This window comes from Gnatocerus cornutus, chromosome 6 (genome assembly GCF_029298725.1).
Source record: "Gnatocerus cornutus isolate USDA-ARS CGAHR chromosome 6, icGnaCorn1.1, whole genome shotgun sequence".
NCBI lineage: Eukaryota > Metazoa > Arthropoda > Insecta > Coleoptera > Tenebrionidae > Gnatocerus > Gnatocerus cornutus.
Window position 1 is genome coordinate 1,960,159 of NC_142238.1, and position 17,089 is coordinate 1,977,247.

The following is a 17,089-nucleotide window of genomic DNA, read 5'->3' on the forward strand; positions in this document are numbered from 1 at the left end:
ATCTGTATATTCTTTAGTTTTGTACTTTCTATTTTATTGATTATTTCTTTGTATATTTGGGACTTTGTTAGATTTTTTCGATTTTTTTTCTTTGAATTTTATCTATTCTTTTTTTTCTATTCTTTCGACCCTTTGTTTGGGTTCTTTTAATTCGCTTATTAAATACGTAACAAACTTCTTTTGGATTTTCTGGATATTTTTATTGAATTATTTAATTTTTTCCTTAACTTTCTTTCCTTTTTCAAATTCTTTGGATTCTTTGTTTACACTTTTTGAATTCTTTAGATTCATCTTTTATTTTTGGACTTTGTTTTTAGACATTTTTTGGAAAAATTATGTTTCAAAATTAATTTCTGTCGATAAATCGCATTTATAAAATCCAAACAGTCAATAAGTTTTTCAACCTGCATGAGTTCAATAATTAATAGTTGAGTTCTAATGTGTGGATATTTCTAGCCTGTTTCTGACAAGTATTAATAGAAAAGAAAAATGTTGCTAAGTGGATCAGACTTTCAACTAGAACTCTATTAGCCCAAAAGGTAGAAGGTAGGTGAAGCATTTCTCCATTATTCTACTTTTACTATCACATATAGAAGAGAAAAAATATTATATTTAAAAAATAAATAAAAACTTTTTAGCCAATTTTGACTTTTTTGATGTTTTTCTCAAAATTTGTTAGAGATTCTTTCATTCAGAATTCATAAGATTTTGGCTTTTTTTGAGAAAATTTTAGACCATTTTTAGGATTATTAAGCATTTTTACAAATTCTACAACATTTTTTAGATTTTTTTTGAGGATTTCTTGATGATTCAGTTTTGATTATTTTATAGGAGATTTATTTGAGCTTTATTTTTCCGATTCCTTGGAAGTTTTGAATCGGACATTTTTCTTAAGTTTTCTTATCCATTTTTTTTTTGGTTTTTTTGTGATTGTTTAAAGGATTTCCAAAAACACAATTTTCAAGATTTTTGGAAACCCCATGAAAGTTTTTGATAATTCACATTCTCTAGAAATAATTCTAATTTAGTAAAAATTAATTCTTTAAAAATCCAACTATTTTACCGAAAAAGAAACATTTTAACATTAAAAACTATAACAATTTGATTACGCAAATGAAACATTTTAGCAATTTTCATTTTGTTATTAACCAAAAAAAAATTAAGCCAACTGCTATTTTTGTCACATTTACCACCAGCCCAAATTTTAAAATTTATCAACCCAGAAGCAACATTTTAATAATAATGAAAAGATAACAATTACACAAAAAGGCGTACTTTGGGCGGATCCAGCGCGTTTCCCTCTCTAGGTCGCGCCAAAAGAAAACTTCCTCCAGTTAGATTACATTGTCAAATTCCCTATCATGTCATCGTGTTCTGTTGCGTTTCCGCCTTGTCCTCCAAATATTTTCTCAAAAAGCAACTTCTCGTCAATACAAGCACACGAAATGAACAACAAGACGACAAGCAAGTCTGTGTTCAAAACATATGTCATAATCAGCAGAATCGCACACACCTCTACTGCATGACTGTTGCAAAGCTCGCGCAAGCTCCATGGAGCTTTCATTATGGTCCAGCGCCGAGACGCTTGATGTAGTAGTCATTGGTGACGTTCCAGTGCGATTGTATCTCGCGTCGCGACGGTCCATTTTGCTTACCGATTTATTGATAGACGCTCTCCCTGAGAATTATCGTTGTGCTCTTTATAAATCAGCTGGTGCGGTGGCGAAAGCTCGGCTTGCTTAGATTTGGGTAAGCTGTCACAAATAGAGGGAATTTAGTTTGTTCTAACTGGAAATTAGAATATTTAGAACAGCGAACTGCGAAATTTTGCGGGGGAAATGGTCTTAATGAGCGCGCTAATAACGTATGCCATAAATGTTAATTTTGGCGTAATTTGGGGAGGATACACTACGCCAAAATTGGAAAAAATAATGAATTACGGATGGAGGAAGCGGCTAAATATTCAGGGAATTTTCAACGGTTTGAAATTTTGAATTTGATGCTTTGATCAGGAATTGGAGAAGAATAAGCTTTCAATTTCAAGACTGATTTAAAACCTAAACTACTTTCAAATCATTTTATCATTTCTATTCTTTAAAATTGACCTGTAAACTCTGACCTGTAAATTTGCACATTGCCACTTTTATTAATTTCACGTTTTAAGTTGTCTAATTTCTGACTTTAAATTATGGAACTTTGCGACTTCCTTTATTGGGCTCAATTTATGACTTCGCTATTGTAATTTGTAATTCTTTCAATCTCTAAATTGGATGGAATATTCTGAATTTTTAACTATTCGCTTAATTGCTAATTTAATTTATGAATTTTTTTTCTATCCAATTTCTTATATTTTTTTTGTTTTTGTTGTGACATCTAATTATTTCTTTAGTTAAACTCTCAAAGTAGTAAAATCTGACATAAAAAATCAGAAATTCTAACGTGAAATTCTACTCGCTAATTACTCATTTAATTAGTTTTTGTTTATCCATTTTTATTTTAAGAAGGGTAGATACTAGCTGGTAACGTAATTTATAAATTTCACGTTTTTTTTTATTTAGAATTTTTGATTTTAATATTTGATTAAATTTCTGTTATTATTTTTATTATTTCTGTCTTTCTATTAACACAATTTCTAGATTTTTTTGTTTGTTTAGTTTCTAGATTTATTGAATATCATTGAAATTGCTAGTTACTGGGACAAGTTTAGACTTTGTGTTTAATATTTATAATTTACTATAATTAAATTCTCAAATTAGTAAAATTTGACAAACGAAACTAAAAATTTTAACGTTAGTTTACTTGAAATTAACTCGCTAATTACTAATTTAACTAGTCTTTTGTTTTAATTTTTTTCACGATTTTTAATAATAGTTAATTTTTATTTTCATTTTATTATTTCTGTATTTTGTTTGTTCAATTTCTTCAAAGAATATGAATTTTGTCTCTTAATTACAATCTAATCACTCCATTTTTTTAATTTTTAGTGTAAATTTTTCTTTGCATCCTTATTTAATAATTTACTGTAATTAAACTAAATTTAAATTTAAAGTAAAATTTGTCATAAAAAACTTGAAATTCTAAGTCTTATCTACACTGACTTATTAATTGCAAATTAAATAATTAGTATACCGATTCTAGTTGAGTTACTATTTAGTAATTAAATTTAAATATTTCACGTTTTTGTTATAAAATTTCTGGTTTTTGATTACTTTTTAATTATATCTACACTTTCCAGAAATACAATAAAACTAAACTTTTGTAATTGCTAATTGGATAATGTAGGACTAATTTATAAGTAAATTCTCACTCCAATTTTAATTTATTTTCAATAAACTAAATGAAAAAGTTCCTGTTCTTTCAATTTCCAATTCACTTGAGAAGTACAAATTTCTATACTGAAATTTTAATTAAAGTTTTTAGTTTCTTTAGTTATTAAAATAATTCGGACTTTCAATTGGTTAAATACTGTGTAACGACTTTTAATTAGAACTTCCAATTCTCAACTTTTAATTACTTTAAGATGCCGTTTTTTTCACTATGCTATTGTTAATAATTTAAATTCTTTATTTTCTCGATGATTTTAACATCTGATTTCGTCGTTTGGCGTGTTTACTTTTGAATTTTCCAATTTCTAATGTTGAATTATATGTTCTAAATTTACAAAAAAATACATCAGGCTATAATTAGAGCTAAACTTACTTTGGAAGTGACAATTTATGATTCAAAAAAATTTTAAAAATTAAGTAGAATTTTATTTTATTATTTCTGTCTTTCATTTGTTCAATTTTTTAAAAGAAAATTATGAATTTTGTTTTTTAATTACAATTTCTTATCACTCTAATTTTTTATTTTTAGTGTAAATTCTTCTTTGCATTTCTATTTAATAATTTACTGGAATTAAACTAAATTTAAATTTAAAGCAAAATTTGTCATAAAAAACTTGAAATTCTAAATCTTAGATAATAATAAGTCTTAATTACAGTGACTTATTAATTGCAAATTAAATAATTAATCTACCGGTTCTAGTTCAATTACTATTTAGTAACTTAATTTAAATATGTCACGTTTTTGTTATAAAATTTCTGGTTTTTGATTACTGTTTAATCATAGCTACATCCTCTTAATTGGCACTAGAATTTCCAGAAATTCAATAAAACTAAACTTTTCTAATTGCTAATTGATAATGTAGGAGTAATTTATAAGTAAATTCTCACTCCAAGTTCAATTTATTTTAAATAAGCTAAATAAAAAAGTTCTTGTTCTTATAATTTCCAATTTACTTGAGAAGTACAAACTTCTATACTGAAATTTTAATTAAAGTTTTTAGTTTTTTTGCGGAGGAAATGCCATAAATGTTAATTTAGGCGTAATTTTCACTTCGCCAAAATTGGAAAAAATAATGAATTTTGGATGGAGGAAGCGGCTAAATATTCTGGGAATTTTCAACGGTTTGGTGTTTATTTTTAGCAGTCCTTTGAAATTTTGAATTTGATGTTTTTGATCAAGAGTTGGAGAAGAATGGAAGAACGAAAAACACAAAGATTGCGAAAATGATATAAAAGTTAAAAAACGGAAAAATTCATGTGTTGTAGAATCTAATTCTTATTTACGAGCTTAAATTCTTCTATTGCTATTAAATTTGACAATTTTTAGGCTTTGCAAATTGCCACTTTCATTAATTTTACGTTTTAAGTTGTCTCATTTCTGACTTTAAATTATGGAACTTTGCGACTCTCTTTATTCGACCCAATTTATGACTTCTGTATTGTAATTTGTAATTCTCTCAAACTCTAAATTGGAGAGATTATTCTGAATTTTTAACTATTTGCTTAATTGCCAATTTAATTTATCAATTTCTTCTTCCATCCAATTTCTTATATTTTTTTGTTTTCGTTGTGACATCTAATTATTTCTTTAATTAAACTCTCAAAGTAGTAAAATCTGACATAAAAAAACAGAAATTCTAACGTGAGATTTCCTGAAATTCTACATTAACTCGCTAATTACTAATTTAATTAGTTTTGGTTTATCCATTTTAATTCTAAGAAGGGTAGATTCTAGCTGGTAACGTAATTTATAAATTTCACGTTTTTTTTTATTTAGAATTTTTGATTTTAATATTTAATTAAATTTCTGTTATTTTTTTTATTATTTCTATCAACACAATTTCTAGTTTTTATTATTTTTTTTTTGTTTGTTTAGTTTCTAAGAAAAAAATTATTGAATATTATTTCTATTATATTTATAATTTACTATAATTAAACTCTCAAATTAGTAAAATCTGACGTAAATTACAAAAAATTTCTAAGTGAGTTTTCCAGAAGTTAACATTAACTTGCTAATTACTAATTTAATTGTTTTTTTTTATTTTAATTTATAAGAATTAGGGACTACCTGATAACTTAATTTAAAAATTTCACGTTTTTTTTCATTACAAATTCAATTTGCTCCAAGTTTTTTTTTCACTGTAAAACTTAATTCTGACTTTGCATTTAAACTTTCACCTTTTAATTTTTAACTTTTGAAATTGTTAGTTCAAGTTCAGATTTCGTCTTTAATACAGCATGTGCGGAAATTGGCGCACCACCTTGAAAGGCGGTAATTGGGTGGTCCGTCAGAGTACCAAGAAAATGTTAAAAAAAATTATTAACAGTTGGTTTTTTTTGCACAAAAGTAAAATTATTGCACAGAAATCGTTAATTTTGGCATCAAACTTTTACTCTTTAATCCATCATATCTCAAAAACTTAAAGACAGATTTTTTAAAATATTTTTCCGGTATTCTATGGCATTGTCCGCGACTTTCCGGACACCTGTATTTATAATTCACTGTACATTAAAATCTCAAATTAGTCAAAGCTAACTCTAATTCTAGTTTATTTGAAATTAACTCGCTAAGTACTAATTTAATTAGTCTTTTGTTTTAATTTTTTTTACGTTTTTTAATATTAGTTTAAATAACTTTATATTTTTATTTTATTTCTGTCTTTTATTTTATTCAATTTCCTCAAAGAAAATTATGAATTTTGTCTCTTAATTACAATTTCTAATCACCCAATTTTTAATTTTTTATGTAAATCCTTCTTTGCATTTCTATTTAATAATTTACTGTAATTAAACTAAATTTAAATTTAAAGTAAAATTTGTCATAAAAAACTTGAAATTCTAAATGTTTGATAATAATAAGTCTTATCTACACTGACTTATTAATTGCAAATTTAATAACTAGTCTACCGGTTCTAGTTCAATTACTATCTTAATTTATATATTTCACGTTTTTGTTATAAAATTTCTGGTTTTTGATTACTTTTTAATCATATCTACATTTTCTTAATTTTCACTAGAATTTCCAAAAATTCAGTAAAACTAAACTTTTCTAATTGCTAATTGGTAATGTAGGAGTAATTTATAAGTAAATTCTGACTCCAATTTTAATTTATTTTCAATAAGCTAAATAAAAAAGTTCTTGCTCTTTCAATTTCCAATTCACTTGAGAAGTACAAACTTCTGAAACTAAAATTTTAATTAAAGTTTTTAGTTTTTTTAGTTATTAAAATAATTCGGACTTTCAATTGGTTAAATACTGTGTAACCACTTTTAATTAGTACTTTCAATTCATTCTCAACTTTTAATTACTTTAGGATACTGTTTTTTTTTCACTTCATTTTACGGTTTATAGTAAATTTATTAATTAATTTTAGCGTATTATTAAAAAAAAAATTTTTTCGATTTAATTAAATTATGTATGTGCATATTGCAGTACTAAATGGTAATTAGTGAAAAATTACCATTTCGCTGTAGAGCATTTATAAAAAAAATTGTTTTTTTTGCTTCCTTTTAATTGTTAGGAGTTATTTTAAAATTTTCTTTTCAAGTTCTTTGGATGTTTGGGTTTTTTCATTTGTATTTTTTAGATTTTTTTGATCTTTTTTTCGGATTTTTTCTTTGTTGTTAGGCTTGGTTTTTTGTATCATTTTAGCTCTTTTAATAAAAAATTTTGAAAATTTCGAGAATTTATTGATTTTTGATTCGTCTTTTTGGGATTTTTTTGGATTGTTTTGAAGCATCTCTGAAATATTAACATTTATTATTATTATTTTGGACTTTGTTTTTGGATATTTTTTGGAAAAAATATGTTTTAAAATTAATTTTTGTCGATAAATCGCATTTACAGGAATTTACAAAAAATTACATCAGGCTGTAATTACAGCTAAACTTACTTTGGAAGTGGTAAGTCATGATTAAAAACAGTTTTAAAAATTAAGTAGAATTAATAATTATTAACAAAAACTTCAAAATAGCAATAAACTAACTTAACTTTTAATAAAAATTTGGGACTAATAGAAGTACATTTCAACAGTCAATGCCAGAGCATTTTTAATGAAAATCCCGTGCAATCGGACAGATTAAAAATTAAAAGCCTGCAAGAAATTTGTTTTTAATCAAGTTTAGCCCCACTTACTATTCCAAAGGTTATTTCCAAATGCAAATATAAAGGAACTGGATTCGATTTTATTGCAAGTTGCTTTCGATTTCACGTCACGTCTAAACTGAAGCTAGTCAGTACGGATTTCACAAAGTCCGGATCTTGCGTAATTTTCAGAGAGGCTTGGCGAAGCGTTCTTTTTTAAGAAACGTGTCTAATTTTACTCTTCTATGGAAGGAAAACCGAAAACAAAAAGTAAAATTGCTTAATGACACTACAATGTAAGAACAATTAAATTTATTGGAGCATTAAAAGGAGGAAGTGCATTCTTGCTTTAATTTTAGTGTTTCTAGGCGGTAGTGGCAACATTATTGCAGTTTATGTCGAAGAGTTTGCCAGAAACTGCACGTTCTTTATATAACACTGGGCACTTATCTCTTTTAATAAGATTTGCATTTAAATAACAAGTCAAATGGACAAAACGTGGGCGAAAAGTCACTTACGTCAGGTCCATGACAGCATTATGGTCGTGTCAGGTCAGGTCAGGTTAACAAGGTGGGGTTGATAATTTTTCACTATTTACCATTTAGTACTGAATTAATTGCGGAGCGCAATAAATAATCTATTTGAATCAAATATATATAAAATCTTTAATAATACGCTAAAATGAATTAATAAATTTACTACAAACCGTAAAATTCAAGTTAAGCAGAAATTAGTAATTTTGGAAAGCTAAAAATTAAAAACGATTATTAATATGAAAGTCTAATTTAGAACATAAAATTCAACATTAGAAATTGGAAAATTCAAAAGTAAACACGCCAAACGACGAAATTAGAGGTTAAAAATCGTCGAGAAAATAATAATTAGGGCAAAACCATTAATTAGAATTAAAATTATTAAAAATGGCATAGTGAAAAAAAAACAGTATCCTAAAGTAATTAAAAGTTGAGAATTGGAAGCACTAATTAAAAGTGGTTACAAAGTATTTAACCAATTGAAAGTCCGAATTAATTTAATAACTGAAGAAACTAAAAACTTTAATTAAAATTTCGGTATAGAAATTTGTACATCTCAAGTGAATATTGAAAAAGCAAGAACTTTTTTATTTAGCTTATTGAAAATAAATTAAAATTGAAATTACTTATAAATTACTCCTACATTATCAATTAGCAATTTCAAAGGTTTAGTTTTATTGAATTTCTGGAAATTCTAGTGCCAATTAAGAGGATGTAGATATAATTAAAAAGTAATCAAAAACTAGAAATTTTATAACAAGAACGTGAAATATTTAAATTAAGTTACTAAATAGTAATTGAACTAGGACGGTGGACTAATTATTAAATTTGCAATTAATAAGTCAGTGTAATTAAGACTTATTATTATCATCTAAGATTTAGAATTTTAATTTTTTTATGACAAATTTTACTTTAAATTTAAATTTAGTTTAATTACAATAGATTATTAAATAGAAATGCAAAGAAGAATTTTCACTAAAAATGAAAAAAATGGAGTGATTAGAAATTGTAATTAAGAGACAAAATTTATAATTCTTTTTTAAGAAATTGAAGAAATAATAAAATAAAATTTTATTTAATTTTTAAAACTTTTTTGAATCATGATTTGTGACTTCCAAAGTAAGTTTAGCTATAATTACAGCCTGATGTAATTTTTTGTAAATTCCTGTTTGGATTTTATAAATGCGATTTATCGACAAAAATTAATTTTGAAACATAATTTTTCCAAAAAATTTCCAAAAATAAAGGATGAATCTAAAGAATTCAAAAAGTGTAAACAAAGAATTTAAAGAATTTGAAAAAGGGATTCGGGAAAAACTCCTAAAAATTGAAAGAAAGTAAAGAAAAAATTCAAATAATTCAATAAAATATCCAGAAAATCCAAAAGAAGTTTGTTAAGTATTTAATAAGCGAATTAAAAGAACCTAAACAAAGGGTCGAAAAAATAGAGAGAAAAGAATAGATAAAATTCAAAGAAAAAAAATCGAAAAAATCTAACAAAGTCCCAAATACACAAAGAAATAATCAATAAAATAGAAAGTACAAAACTAAAGAATGTACAGATAGATCTAAAGAATACGAAAAAATAATTCAATGTAAGCATTGAAAGAATATAATAATAATAAATGTTAATATTTCAGAGATGCTTCAAAACAATCCAAAAAAAAATCCAAAAAGACAAATACAAAATCAATAAATTCTCGAAATTTTGAAAATTTTTTATTAAAAGAGCTAAAATTTTTTTTATAAATGCTCTACAGCGAAATGGTAATTTTTCCCAAATTACCATTTAATACTGAATTAATTACGGAGCGCAATAAAATATGCACATAAATAATTTATCTGAATCGAAAAAAAAAATTTAATAATACGCTAAAATTAATTAATAAATTTACTATAAACCGTAAAATTCAAGTTAAGCAGAAATTAATAATTTCGGAAAACTAAAAATTTAAAACGATTATTAATATGAGAGTCAAATTTAGAACATACAATTCAACATTAGAAATTGGAAAATTCAAAAGTAAACACGCCAAACGACGAAATTAGAGGTTGAAAATCATTGAGAAAATATTAATTAGGGCAAAGCTATTAATTAGAATTAAAATTATTAAAAATGGCATAGTGAAAAACACAGTATCTTAAAGTAATTGAAAGTTGGTAATTGGAAGTACTAATTAGAAGTGATTACAAAGTATTTAACCAATTGAAAGTCCGAATTAATTTAATAACTAAAGAAACTAAAAACTTTAATTAAAATTTCAGAATAGAAGTTTGTACTTCTTAAGTGAATTGGAAATTAAAAGAGCAAGAACTTTTTTACTTAACTTATTTAAAATAAATTAAAATTGGAGGGAGAATTTACTTATAATTACTCCTACATTATCAATTAGCAATTACAAAGGTTTTGTTTTATTAAATTTCTGGAAATTCTAGTGCCAATTAAGAGGATGTAGATATGATTAAAAAGTAATCAAAAACTAGAAATTGTATAACAAAAACGTAAAACATTTAAATTAAGTTACTAAATAGTAATTGAACTAGAACCGGTGACTTAGATAAGACTTATTATTATCTAAGATTTAGAATTTCAAGTTTTTTATGACAAATTTTACTTTAAATTTAAATTTAGTTTAATTACACTAAATTATTAAATAGAAATTTAAAGAACAATTTCCACTAAAAATTAAAAATTGGAGTGATTAGAAATTGTAATTAAGAGACAAACTTCATAATTCTCTTTTAAGAAATTGAACAAATGAAAGACAGAAATAATAATTAAAAATAGAAAATTTACTAAACTAATATTAGAAAACGTGAAAAAAATAAAACCAAAACACTAATTAAATTAGTAATTAGCAAGTTAATGTTAACTTCAGGAAAACTCACTTTTTTGTAATTTACGTCAATTTTTACCAATTTGAGGGTTCAATTATAGTAAATTATAAATTAGTAACTAGCAATTTTAAAAGTTAAAGAAATGATATTCAATGACACCTATCGGGCATTATCATCTCACCAACTTCCTAGATACATTAATAACTAGTAATTCCGGCCAAAGTGAGTTACGCAACATAATCAATTTGAAGTTTCCGTAATTTTATTAAAGAAAGCCTAAGAATACCTGTAAAAGTTTTCAAGTTTAATGGTTTGAAAGCTTTCGCGTCCTTGCGCGCACTCAACGATGTTTTGTATCATCAGTTACAAATTCGCGCTTATGATGATTTAATCCTTAAAAAAACATTTTCTCGCTAATGCTGCTGGTGATGTTTTACAGTTTAAAGCTCGGTTTAGGTTGATGGAAACATATGAGATAACCTGAATAAACATTGTGGCGAATAATGTGGTAAACAGTTGTTTGAATTAATTATTTTGCGTAATTTCGTTCCACATCCAAGCGACTGGAAAGATTCCAAACATTTTCGTTAATCTCGACAGCTTGTATTTTGTCCTTAATTCTAGTTCGTTATGGTGTGAACGGGCGAGATGCTAAATTTAGGCGGAAAAAGTGTCAAGGGGCGTCCGATAAAAAAAAATTGACATTTTGATATTATATCACAAAATAGAGATTTTAGAAAATTTTATTTTAGGACGAATCAAAAATTTTAAACTTTTTTTTCACTAAAATTTGTATCTTTGTTAATTTTTAAGTTATGACAACGAAATTTGACGAGGTTATAATTCCTAAAGTGTTAATTAACTGTGCTAAATTACAAAATTTTAGAACAAAAAATAACAATTTTAAAAAATTTTCATTTCAGGACGAACCAAAAATTTTTATTTTTTTATTAATATTCGTATCTTTCATGGTTTTCAATTTATGACAATCAAATTAGACGAGGTTATTATTCCTAGACTGTTAATTAACCTGTGCCAAAATACAAAATTTTTGAACAAGAAATACAGATTTTAGAAAATTTCATTTTAGAATGAATCAGAAATTTTCGACTTTTTTTACACTAAAATTTGTATCTTGTTACTTTTTAAGTTATGACAACGAAATTTGACGAGGTTATAATTCCTAAAGTGTTAATTAACTGTGCTAAATTACAAAATTTTAGAACAAAAAATAACAATTTTAAAAAGTTTACATTTCAGGACGAACCAAAAATTTCTTTTATTAATATTCGTATCTTTCATGGTTTTCAATTTATATCAATCAAATTTGACGAGGTTATTATTCCTATACTGTTAATTAACCTGTGCCAAAATACAAAATTTTTGAACAAGAAATACAGATTCTAGAAAATTTCATTTTAGAATGAATCAGAAATTTTCGACTTTTTTTACACTAAAATTTGTATCTTGTTACTTTTTAAGTTATGACAACGAAATTTGACGAGGTTATAATTCCTAAAGTGTTAATTAACTGTGCTAAATTACAAAATTTTAGAACAAAAAATAACAATTTTAAAAAGTTTACATTTCAGGACGAACCAAAAATTTCTTTTATTAATATTCGTATCTTTCATGGTTTTCAATTTATATCAATCAAATTTGACGAGGTTATTATTCCTATACTGTTAATTAACCTGTGCCAAAATACAAAATTTTTGAACAAGAAATACAGATTCTAGAAAATTTCATTTTAGAATGAATCAGAAATTTTCGACTTTTTTTACACTAAAATTTGTATCTTGTTACTTTTTAAGTTATGACAACGAAATTTGACGAGGTTATAATTCCTAAAGTGCTAATTAACTGTGGTAAATTACAAAATTTTAGAACAAAAAATAACGATTTTAAAAAAATTTCATTTCAGGACGAAACAAAAATTTTTATTTCTTTTATTAATATTCGTATCTTTCATGATTTTCAATTTATATCAATCAAATTTGACGAGGTTATTATTCCTATACTGTTAATTAACCTGTGCCAAAATACAAAATTTTTGAACAAGAAATACAGATTTTAGAAAATTTCATTTTAAGACGAATCAGAAATTTTCAACTTTTTTTACTCTAAAATTTGTATCTTGTTACTTTTTAAGTTATGACAACGAAATTTGACGAGGTTATAATTCCTAAAGTGTTAATTAACTGTGCTAAATTACAAAATTTTAGAACAAAAAATAACAATTTTAAAAAATTTTCATTTTAGGACGAACCAAAAATTTTTATTTTTTTATTAATATTCGTATCTTTTTATGGTTTTCAATTTATGACAATCAAATTAGACGAGGTTATTATTCCTAGACTGTTAATTAACCTGTGTCAAAGTACAAAATTTTTGAACAAGAAATACAGATTTTAGAAAATTTCATTTTAGGACGAATCAGAAATTTTCAACTTTGTTTATTAAAATTTGTATCTTTGTTTGTTATTAAGTTATGACAATCAAATTTGGCAAGGTTATTACTTCTAAAGTGTTCATTAGCTGTGCCAACATGCAAAATGGTTGGACTAGAAATAAAGATTTTAGAAAATATATCATATATCATCGCGGTCAAAAAATCAAAGACATTGAAAATTTTACTTGTTTAAAATTGGTGTCACTTCTTGTGGTGATTTTTTTAGTAAATGTGGAAAGGCAATTTTAGATAGTAGAATTGTCTACTATTTTTTTTGGTTTATTTTAAGAGTTTGTTTTTTTAATTTATCTTGTTTGGCCTTAAATTGTGCAAGTCAACTCCAAATAGTCTAACTTCTCCAAATTTAACTATTGCAGTGTAAAATTTGCCAGAGTTACAACTGTTAATAAAAACTATCGCCAATTATAGGCTAAGTCAAAAAAAAATCTTAAATTAGTCGCTTCTGCTCTTTAATTTTGAAATTTGTCACAGTAAGAAATAAATCTAAATTGGTAATCTTGTCAGAATCGATTGATTTTGGATTATTTATTTTAATTTTTGTTTGGATTCTTAGCATTCTATTGATTCATTCTTTGTATTGTTAGGAATCGTTTTTAGAAGAATTTTTAGAACTATTGGAATTGTTTCTTGTAATTTCATTTATTATTTATTATTAATTTTTAGCATTATTTTTGGATGTTTTTAACTCTATGAATATTTTTGTAGTCTTTCTTTAAATGTAGTGTTTTGGTTTTCTCTCTGAATTCGCTCCTTAGACACTCCACATTTTTTCTTTGAATTCTTTAAATTCGTTCTTTCTATTCTTTAGATGTTTCCTTTAAATTATTTTTTCGTCCTTTCTTTACATTTTTTAGATTTGTTCTTTTTTTGAATAATCTGGATACTTTTATTAGTTTTTTTGTTTGTTTTGTTTTTGCTTTCTTTTAATTGTTAGGAGTTTTTTTCGAATTTTCTTTTGGAATTTTCTTGGGTTTTTTATTTGTATTTTTTAGATTTTTTTGATCTTTCCCTCGGATTCTTTCTTTGTTTTTGGGCTTGGTTTTTAGTATTATTTTAACTTTTTAATAAAAGATTTTCAAAATTTCGAGAATTATTGATTTTTTATTTGTCTTTTTGGTTTTTTTCAACTCTTCCTTTGATTTTTCTTTGTTTTATTTTAATTTTCTTTAAATTCTTTTGCTTTGTTTTAGATTCGTTCCTTAAATTCTCGCAACTTAACTCTTCGCGTTTTTTCTATTCTTAAGATGCTTACATTGAATTATTTTTTCGTATTCTTTGGATCTGTACATTCTTTAGTTTTGCACTTTTTATTTTATTGATTATTTCTTTGTATATTTGGGACTTTGTTAGATTCTTTCGAATTTTTTTCTCTGCAATTTATCTAATCTTTTCTTTCTATTCTTTCGACCCTTAGATTAGATCCTTAACAAACTTCTTTTGTATTGTTCGGATATTTTTATTCAATTATGTAAATTTTTTCTTTACTTTTTTTCAATTTTTATGAGTTTCTTTCGAATTCCTTTTTCAAATTCTTTGGATTCTTTGTTTACACTTTTTTCATTTTTTAGAGTAATTCTTTATTTTTGGACTTTGTTTTTAGTATTATTACGTCTTTAAATTCTTTTAATACAAGATTTACAAAATTTTGAGACTCGTTTTTTGTAATCTTTTGATGAAAGCATTTCGGAAATATTTAATGTCTTTCTTCGGGCGTGTTAACTTTTTGAATTCTTTGGATTCTTCTGCGTTTTTTTTCTATTTGTATTTTGATTCTTTATATTTTTTGGATTCTCTCTTTGAATTATTTTTATTGTTTCTTTGAGTTCATTCTTTCAATTCTTCAGATGTAAATTTGAATTCTGATTTCGGATTAATGGATCTTTTCTTTGTAATCGTTAGTTACGTTCTTTGCATTTTTTAGATTCTTCTTTGAATTATTGCTTTGTGTTGACTGAGTCATTTAAATTTTTTATTGTTTTTTTTCAATTTTTTTATTTTTGTAAATTTTTTAAATTTTTAATATTCTTTATTTGCATTTTTTATATTCCTTTTTTGGATTATTTAGATGCCTTCTTCGAATTTTGATAATTTCTATGATTTTATAAGTTAGTTCTCCTTTGCTTTTCTCTTTGGATTCGTTCTTTCGATTTTTATCATCTTTTTAAATTCTTTATTTGCAGGCTCAAGATTTGTTCATTTTATTCTTTAGTTGTTTTTTTAATTCTTACTTTGTATTATTAGTATTTGTTTTGTATATATTTTAGAAGTTCATTGAATTATATCAAGTTTTTTCTTTTGAATTGTTTGAACCTCTCTTTTGGATTTTGTAGATACTTATATTAGATTTTGTTGTTTTTTTCTTTACTTCCTATGAATTTTTATAAATTTTTTTCCAGTTTTTTAGATTTTTATGATACTTTTTTACATTCTTTAGATGTCTTTTTCGGATTTTTTTTTGTATTATTTGACCTCTTCTAAATTTGTAAATATTGGAATTCCAAAATTTCGATAATTATAGATTCTTTATATTTTTTGGATTTTCTCCTTAATTCATTTTTATTATTTCTTTCAATTCTTCAGATGTAAATTTTGAATTCTGTTTTCGGATTGTTGGGTTTTTCCTTTCCAATCGTTATTTACGTTCTTTGCATTCTTTAGATTTTTTTTTGAAATATTTTAGTTTTGTAAATTGTTTAAATTTCTGCTATTCTTTATTTGTATTTTTTATATTTTTTTTTAGATTCTTTAGATGCTTTTTTTGAATTTTGATAATTTCTTTGATTATGTTAGTTCGTCTTTGCTTTTCTCTTCTTTAGCTTTTTATCATTTCTTTAAATTCTTTATTTGCAGGCTTAAGATTCGTTTTTTCTATTCTTTAAATGCTTCTATTAAATTCTTACTTTGTATTATTAGTATTTGTTTTTTATATTTTTTAAAAGTTCATTGAATTATATCAAGTTTTTTCTTTTGAATTGTTTGAACCTCTCTTTTGGATTTTCATGATACTTTTTTTTACATCTTTTAGATGTCTCTGTCAGATTTTTTTGGGCTTCTTTTTGTATTATTTGAACTTTTCTAAATTTTTGATTAGTGGAATTCCAAAATTTCGATAATTATAGATTTCTTATATTTTTGCTTCCATTCTTTGGATTCTTTTGCTGTTTTCTTGTAATTCGTTCCTTGGATTTTTTGAATTTTCTTTTTGAATTATTTTAACTTTGTCTTTGCGTTTTTTGTCAAAATTTTCGATTGTGCACTGTAGAAATGAAGATCACTTTACATGATACCTCGGAAGTTATGAATCATAACAGCCCGTGGGCGTTACTCGCGCTCAAAGATAAATTAAAGTTTGAACGGCGAGAGAATTGTAAGACAATACCGCAACTTTTTCTCAGCTTTCAGAAAGTGTATTAATTTTCTCTATTCTCTATAATTTAACGTCGCTTCATTCTTCCGTAAAATGTCAGTTTATATTAGCATCCGCGATCCGCAGTTAATTTAATTATTTCACGGCGCTAATGCTCTAACTGGTTTAAATTTATCTCCACTTATTAGCGCCATAACTTTGAGTTAGCTTCATTGTTCTCCTATTTCGTTATTTACCCACCGGAAATATCAAAAAGGGACAGGCAATGCTTCATCGACACCTTGCCAGAGGCAATTAAAAACGGAAATTGGCTATGTTCGCCCAATTTATTTCAAACTGAGCCTCCACCATTAAGATAATCTAAATGGTCAATAAAATCGTCTAATTGCCGTTCTCAATGTAATCTACATTTTTCCAAGTGAACTGCACGCTGTCAGACATTTTAATTTTCCATTAAGGCCACTGTCT

General features: G+C 25.2%; 1 protein-coding gene across 1 annotated transcript in view; it reads left to right on the forward strand.

Moving 5' to 3' along the window:
* Positions 1–1,594: 1,594 nt before the first annotated feature.
* LOC148172209 (C3 and PZP-like alpha-2-macroglobulin domain-containing protein 8) overlaps positions 1,595–17,089 on the forward strand; it is a 213,599-nt gene continuing 198,104 nt past the window's right edge. The window contains exon 1 of the mRNA XM_088038839.1: positions 1,595–1,749. The gene's annotated coding sequence lies outside the window, so the exon portion shown is untranslated. The remainder of the gene's footprint in view (positions 1,750–17,089) is intronic.